The sequence below is a fragment of the Phyllostomus hastatus genome, unplaced genomic scaffold (genome assembly GCF_019186645.2).
Source record: "Phyllostomus hastatus isolate PE091 unplaced genomic scaffold, TTU_PhHast_1.1 phas_contig_150, whole genome shotgun sequence".
NCBI classification, from domain to species: Eukaryota; Metazoa; Chordata; class Mammalia; order Chiroptera; family Phyllostomidae; genus Phyllostomus; species Phyllostomus hastatus.
In genome coordinates, this window is record NW_025333611.1 from 26,645,805 (window position 1) to 26,654,013 (window position 8,209).

The following is an 8,209-nucleotide window of genomic DNA, read 5'->3' on the forward strand; positions in this document are numbered from 1 at the left end:
CACCTTAGTGGTCATCAAGGACAAGATTTAGCTTCAGACACTGACTGGTACGGGCCCAGTAGGTTGAGTGTCATCTTGCAGACTGAAAGGTTGCTAGTTCAATTCCCAGTCAGGGCACATGCCTGGGTTGCAGGCTAGGTGGCTGGTTGGGGGCGTGTGAGAGGTAATCGATGGGTGTTTCTCTCCCTCTTTTCCTTCCTTCCCCTCTCTCTAAAAATAAATAAATATTTATTTTTATAAGGGAGGGGGAAAGAGAGAGACCTTGCTCACAATCCATGATTGGGAATCCAATAGGCGACCTTTAGCTTTGCAGAATGACATCCAACCCACTGAGCTACACCAGGTCAGGGCAATAAACAAAATATTTTTTAAAAATGGCCTTTCTTTTCTACCTGGCCCATCATAATGGCTCCCACAAAGAAGGGTAGCAAGAAGAAGAAGGGCTGTTCTGCCATCAGAGAAGTAGTGACCAGAAAGTACGCCACCACCATCCACAAGCGCACCCACGGAGTGGGCTTCAGGAAACGTGCCCCTCGGGCACTTACAGAGATCCGGAAATTTGCCATGAAGGAGATGGGAACTCCAGATGTGCGCATTGACACTAGGCTCAACAAAGCCGTCTGGGCCAAAGGAATGAGGAATGTCCCATGCCGTATCTGAGTGCGGTTGTCCAGAAAACGTAATGAGGATGAAGATTCACCAAGCAAACTCTATACGTTGGTCACCTATGTACCTGTCATCACTTTTAAAAACCTACAAACAGCTAATGTGGATGAGAACTAACTGCTGATTGTCGAATAAAGTTATAAAACTGTCAAAAAAAAAGAGAAGAAAAGATTTAGCCCTGGCTAGTGTGGCTCAGTGGATTGAGTGCTGGCCTGTGAACCAAAAGGTCACCAGTTCCATTCCTAGTCAGGGCACATGCCTGGGTTCTGGGTCAGGTCCCTAGCTGGGGGCCTGCAATAGGCAACCTATAGATGTAGCTCTCACACATTGATTTTTTTCTCCCTCTCTTCCTCCCTCCCTTCCTTTCTCTCTAAAAATAATTTTTAAAATCTTAAAACTGAAAAAAAAAGCTTTAGCTTCAGCTTCATCTTTCAGTCAACATCAAGTTTCGGACCTAGGTACAGGCCAAGTCTTAAACCCAGCTCCGGACAGGGGCCAGCCTCAGACCGGACTTAACCCTTAGCCCTGGAAATGGAGACAGCTGCAGCCTCGTCCCAGCCCTGAGGCTGTCCCTGGGGAGCTAGCCTCAGGCCGGTGGCAAGACCCAGCTCCTGCACTGGCTAGGGTTAACCTTAATCCCAGTCTGTGTTTGTGGAACAGACTCAGACGCAGCCTCCAGCCCTGAGCCCAGCCCTGAGCCCAGCCCCCGGGGTTTAGGGCAGTGAAGGAGGTGAAAGCTTTTAAATAAGCTTTGTTGGTTGAGGGAATATGGCCAGTAGGGCTGGGGTTGGGAGTATGGGATGCAAATGGTTGTTCCCTTTGGCTGAGACCACTGCAGCTTTACTCCATTGGCAGAGGATTCCCTTCTGATTGTGGTAAAGGCTAGGGGTTCATGGAGAGAAGTGGGGGGAGGCCCCGAGGGACCTCTACCTATAAGAGCACATCACACTTCCTTCCACATCCAAGAAAAGCTGGACCAAGGGGCATGATTTGTTCAGCAAACATCAGCAGAGCCCTGCTCTGTGCCAGGAGCTGGGGACAGGGAGAGCATCTCCAATAAGGCAGGTCTGTCTGAATGGAGTGCATGAGGGTGGAACATCTGAGCAGCACCTAACTATTGAGCATGTATTTATGCCAAGCTCCATGCTGAACAGCATCGTCTCACTGCATCATTACAGCCCTACAAGGTACACACTGTTATTGTTCCCACTTTATTTATTAAATAACATTTCATTATTATAGAAGCAATACATGTGCATTGTACAAAATTTAAAAAGATAGAAAGGGAAATATAAAAAATAAAAACATCACATTCCTACCATCATTAACACCTTATGTATATCCCTCCAGCTATTTTTCTTATATATAAGAATCTTTTTGCCAAAATGTGATCACATTATACACACGGCTTCATGATCTCCTTTCAGTCAGTCAACACTCTTGACCTTTCCATTTCAGTACATTTTCATCCCTTTTAATGCCCAGATCAATTGACCCTCGAAAGCGCCTTTACAGTTGGTTTGTCAAACCCCAGCACAGGGCCACACGTGGCACACCATCACCGTGTGCATTAAATTGCTTAAGATGGCGCATTCCCCCACTTTGTTGGCCGCTGACCCATGAAATACCCAGTTTTCCTACAGAACATGCCTCCTTCCAGATGCCCGGTTACTTCCTTGGGCTAGTTTGCCTCCTGTAAACTCAAAGTGAGATCCAAAGGCTTGAATGGTTCACATGAAATGTTTTTGGCCCGAATGCATGCGCGGTGATGGCATATGCCTCACTTTGCTCTGCATCAGAAGACACGTAACGTTTGGTTCACCCACCATGAGAAATGCTCAGCCAGTGACAGGTACGATTTTCTCCCCACCTTGCTTCTAGAAACTGATGTTTGTTGGTTACCCTGGCACAGAACTGATGTTGGTTTCCCCACCAACCACTTCCCTAAAGTGTTTCATGCTAACTCGTAATCGTTGTCTGATTATTGATCTTGAAACAGAAGGAAACTGGAGCCTGGGATTGGAGGACAGTGCCACTCAAGCTCTCTTAGGACTCTGACCAGAAGTCGAGTTTTCTTTCTCTTTCCTGCCATACTGGGGTGGGTGTACAGTAGGTGCCTGGTACACATTTAAATGTGTGAAAATCTGTGGGGAGGGGCTTTCTCCTCCTTACAGACTAGGCTCTCCGGAGGTGGAAGAGGTTCTTGGAGAGGCCCAGCCTGCCTCCTGGGTTGAGTGCTGATGCCACCAATAATGGCTCAGCACCTGCTCTGTGACAGCTGTGCTAAGTGCTTTACCTAGTTAGCTTCTTTGATCCTCCCAACAAACCTGCAAGGTCTGCATTATTACTAGCCCCCCCCCCTGCATTTTATAGACAAAGAAAATGAGGCTCGGAGAGGTAAAGCACTTGCCCAAGGCCGCACAGCTAGTTCTCAGCAGAGCCAGGATTGGTTCTCCTGACTTCCAATTCTTTACCACCACCGGACCTGGACTCTCAAGCTGGACTGCCTCCCAGTCCTGGGACTGCACAGTAAAACTATCGAGAGAGAGGCTTTGGGTCTCCTCCGTGTGGGCTGGTCCTGCTACTGGATCTGTCAGCATCACCTGGGGCCTCAGAGGCTTCCCTGGGTCTCCTCTGCCAGCCTCCACCCTCCAAATAGCTTTTTCCAGTCTGTGAAATAGCCAGGATATGATCTGGTTCCTCTCCCTCCAAGCTCCATCCTCCCCACCCCACCTCCACCTCTTTACCTTAGGGCATCATGTCCGTCAGAGCCCTCACACTCGGACAATGGCCCATATATATTAAGAACTTTCCCCCCACACAGTCAGGTCGTTGGGGCCCCACAGCTGTTCTTTGGAGGCGGCGGGTGTTTGGGGCTCCATTTCTCAGATGCAGACATCGGGCTTGACGGTGAGGAGAGCTCTGGGCCCAGAGCCGCCTCACTCTTCCCCAGCCAGCATTTTCTCCGAGGGACCTCGGTTGCTGTGCCAGTTCAGGGACAACCCCAGAGGACCATGCTTTGCTGCTGCTTGGAATGTGAGGCTCATCCCTGGGTGGGGCCTGTGGCCTGAGCCAGTCTGGGCCTGGAGCGGGGTCAGCCATGTATCCTCCAGCCCTGTCTCTGAAATGTCACCAGCATGGAGGACATCCTGGGAAATGTCAACAAATGCTGATTTGGGTCCCCTGGCGGAGGGTGGAGCCAGCTGTTCTCTGCAGAGCCTATCTCCGCCATCTCCCCGTTCCAGACAACAGAAGGAGCAGAAGCCAGAGGGCCCTTAGAGCTAGTCCGAGCAGAAGCCAGAGGGCCCTTAGAGCTAGTCCGAGCCCACCATTTCACAGGTGCGGGAACTGAGACCCAGGCTCACAGAGCAAGCTGGTGATTTCTCCTTGGAAACCCTGAGGAGTAGTGATGGCGCTCCCTACCTCTCACTCCCTCTTACGTTCTTTCTTCCTCCAGGCCCTAGAGCCTGCATCCTCTTGAATCCAGACACTGATTTCCAGCAGCCAAGGGAACAGAGGGAGGGAGAGGTTGGGGGCTGTGGGCCCAGCACGAGAGGCAAGAACAGCTTGAGTCAGCGCCTCCATACGGCCTCTGCCCTCCCTACCCCTTCACTGGACTGATACCTGGACCAGGCTCTTCCTGACACCTCCAAAGAAAGAAAATGAAGGTCCCGTTGAGTGGCAGATCGTGGGCTGTGGCAGCAACACAGTAGCCTGCATGGGCTCTGGGAAGCTGCCACCCTCCCCGGGCCCTGTGTGGCTGGCCCTCCTGCCCGCCCTCATATGCGCTCTGTGGGAGCCCCTCTCCAGCACTCCCATACCCGAACCAGGGGAGGCCACTTCTTGTGTCCATTCATTTTTTACCTCAGCTGGGTGCAAAGGACCTCCCATCTCTGGGGCCCTGGGGAGTCTGGGCGCCTTGTTTTCATGGGCAGAGTCTGTATCCTTCTCTCTCTCAGCCCTCTCACAGTTATACTCTCCTCTCTCTGCACTCTGTCTGTCTCTGCTGCACCGAGAGCGGGGACTGAGCAAGGGGCGGGCCTGCCTGGCCGCGTGCTCATCCTCCCTGCCTGCCACGTCACAGGTGCCCGGTCAACAGTCGCTGAGGAAATAAATCTTGAGATCAGTCCTGGTCTATATTGAATAGTCTGCACTTCTGCCTTGAGACGCATCAAGGCTGGTCTTCCCCATGGACTGTAAGCTGTCGGAGGGCAGGTATCACGTCTTTCTGATTCACTTCTACGTCCTTAGTGATTAACCTGGGACCTGGCCCACATTTGAAACCTTCATAGAAGGGAATGTGTGGATGGATATACGGACACATAAATGCATGAGTGATTTACGGCAGGCCAATTTTATCTCCTTATTATAATGAGAAAAGGAGACTCAAAGAGGATGAAAACCTGGAAAAGATGTTCCAGGTATTTAGTGGTAGAGGTGGAATTTTAACACAGGGAAAGCTGGCCCAGGGGGCTTGGACCACTGACCAAGGAGTAGGTGACAGGGTGGGATGGGAGGTTGGATGGGGAAGCCTCAGGGTGGAGGGCACGTAGCTGGAGCCTCTGCCCAGCGGGGAGGACTTCCCTGGAATTGTCCTGCCTCCAGGTGAAGAAGCAGGAAAGCCTAATTGTTTTTTTGAGTTCCTGGAGCTGGGTCCATAAATCATGGCTCTGTTTAAAACACAGGTGCCTCCTCTCTGGGGATCAAGGTGTCATTTCCCAATGACGTGGGGAGGCTTTCAACCTTCACATGCAGGGGCCCGTGCCACCCTTGCCCAGAACAGAAGGCACTGCTCGATAGGGCCCGCCACTCTGCTGCTGTGTTCACCATGTGCAGCCCCAAGGGAGGAGGTGGATGGGGCAGGGGGTGGGTGGGAAAGGGGCCCGGGGAAGTGGGCAGGAGAGGAGAGTGGGGGGAGCAGGAAAATGGTGAAGGCCAATAGCCTTCCTTTCGGGAATTCAATCACATTCACCATTTGTCAAGTGCCTACCTTATGCCAAAGGCTGTGTGGGGCACTGGGGACCCCAGGACAGCTCAGATGCAGGAGAGAGAGGGAGAGGCAGCTACAGAGACAATAAGCACAACACGGGTGATAAGTGTTTGGAGGGATGTACAAAGTGCTCTGGGAGCTCGGAGCACCGGGCCATTAATTCTCCCCGTGGTGGGAAAGGACTTTGGAAGACTTCACTGAGAAGGAGGTGTTTCAGCGGGGTTTGGTCAGCTCGCAGTTGGAAGAGGGAGGGAAGGGCATTTCAGGCGGAAGTGAGCGTGTGCAGAGGCAGAGGTATGAAAGAGCAACCAGCCAGCTTCTGCAGAGCTGGAGCAGAGGGGAGGCAGAAGGAGAAACTGGACAGGGAGCCTTGGGCCGGAATTTGCAAGGCCATGAATGGTCCTACTAGAGAGTTTGGATTTGATCCAGTCGTGGGCAAAGGGGAGCCATTGAAGAATGTTAAGCAGGGGCGTGACAGGACCAGATTTGTGTTTTAGAAAGCCTCCTCTGGGGGACATAGAATGGGCCAGGACTGTGGCCAAGGGGCAGAGAGAAGGGAATGGATTCTGGGGACATTTTGGAGGGAAAATGGGCAGAACTCTTTCCTTCCTGAGTCATTATTTTGGACCTTCTTATTTTTCTACCCAGGACCCAAGATTCCCTGGGGATGGAGGGCTGCCCTCTCCTCCCTCTGTGTCGGGTGCAGCCTTCTGCATTCACTGAGCTGAATTACAGGGTCTGATTGATTGACAAGAACAGAGCAGCAAAACTGGATCCCAGTGCTGGGGTGTCCTGCTCTGAGGATGAGCTGGTAACTTCTCTTCTACTGAGCTCAGAAGTCCCGGAGCCAGAGGAGGCTGAGCCCAGGCCTCTGGGGAAGGCCCATGAGGTCTTCCTCCCTCCTTTCCCTTTTCTCACTCTCCTCCTTCCTCCTCCTCCTCCCCAGAGTCCAAGCTTTCTTGCTGTGAGGCTCTCAGAGCTAGCAGAGCTGTGGATGAAATGGTTCGGTGGCTCCAACCCAGCTGCTGCCATGGCAACCAGGCTGCCTGCCAAATCTACAGTCAGAGGCGGATCCAGCTTTCCTGCTCTGGAACTACAGTTCCCAGAATGCAGAGCACTCAGGGCCCTGAGGGAAACTCATCTCCTTGAGTGTCCAGCCAGAGCCTTCTAACTTGGAAGAAGACATGTATGGGCACCCCCAGAGGAACATAGTACAGACTGTGGGAATCTGGGCGGGGGCAGGGGGGTGCAGAGAGTAGGGATACTTCTGGGGGAGGCCCATTGGACATCTAAGCAGGAGGCCAACAGCTACAGGAAGGTACAAAGCAAAGGCCAGAGATGTTTACTAGTCCTGATTTTGCCACCAACCTGTGGTGTTGCTTGAAAACTTCCTCTCAAAACTGGGCAGTATTCTCGATCTCCACCAGCATTCATGGCCTGATCCCAGATGGCCCCAACACCCCACCTACTGGTCTCTTTGTCTCCAAGGGAGCCTCTCCCTTCCTTCTTCATACCGAAGCCTGCGTGACCTTCTCGAAATGCAATTCTGATTATGTTGCCTCTTGCCTTCCCCACTCTACCCCCACCCCGGCTGTGTAAACTCTTCAGTGTTTAAACCCTTTGCTCTTAGATAAAGAAGTAAATTCCTTACCTTGCTTGATAAGGTCCTGCGTGGTCTGGCTCCTGCCGGCATTCCAGCCTCCCATTTACCACCCATGCTCTAGAACCTAAGGGCTTTCAGTTCCTTGTAGAAGCCACGCTTTCCTTCTGCCACAGGGCCTTTTTGCACGCTGTTCTCTCTCTCTCTCTCTCTCTAGAACATTCTTTGCTCCACAGTTACTCTACACAACCTCCTCAATCTCAGGGAAATAGCATTCTCTCAGGAACCTTCCCAGACCTCCTCAACTTCACCAAACCCCCTCAACTTCACCGAACCCCTCTCTTTTATGTGCTCATGAACCTCTATAAGCACCTCTCAGAGTTGCAAATGTACAGTGATTTGTATGGTTACTTGACAGATTGCAGGCTCTGGGAGGCTGGAAGAAGAAAGGGAAGGAAAGTGGGTGCCTTTTTGTCTGCTGCTGCATCTCAGGGTCTAGCACCATGCCTGACTCACAGCAGAGGCTCAGGAACCACTTACAAAAACAAATGACTCCGTCCAAGCTTCAGTCTTCCTGGCTGAGTGCCCACCTTGCGCCAAGTACTGTGAGTGGTGGGGCCTGGGATAGGGCAGTGGACAAGACACAGAAGTGTAGTCCCTCCTGCTGTGGAGCTCACAGTCAAGTGGGGAAGATGGACAGTGAATACATAATGACAAGGGTGCGGAGTATTATAAACAGTAAAGGACGTAGAGTCATGAGCACGGAGCTGGGGGATCTGGAAAGAACCACTGAGGGAGGTAGGAGCTATCAGACGAAAGGGAGAGAAGGGTGTAAAAGAGCATTGCGGGCAGAGGGAACAGCATGAGTGAGGGAGCTGCTGAGGCCAAAGAGAGCACGGAGTGTTCGAGGCATAAAGTAAGGACAGAGTTGCTGGAGCATAGAGTGGATGGAA

The 8,209-nt window shown here is 51.9% G+C and overlaps 1 pseudogene; it reads left to right on the forward strand.

Annotated features, from left to right (window-relative positions):
• The first annotated feature begins 405 nt into the window (after nt 1–405).
• On the forward strand, nt 406–783 carry LOC123811590 (annotated as a pseudogene).
• Nucleotides 784–8,209: the final 7,426 nt, after the last annotated feature.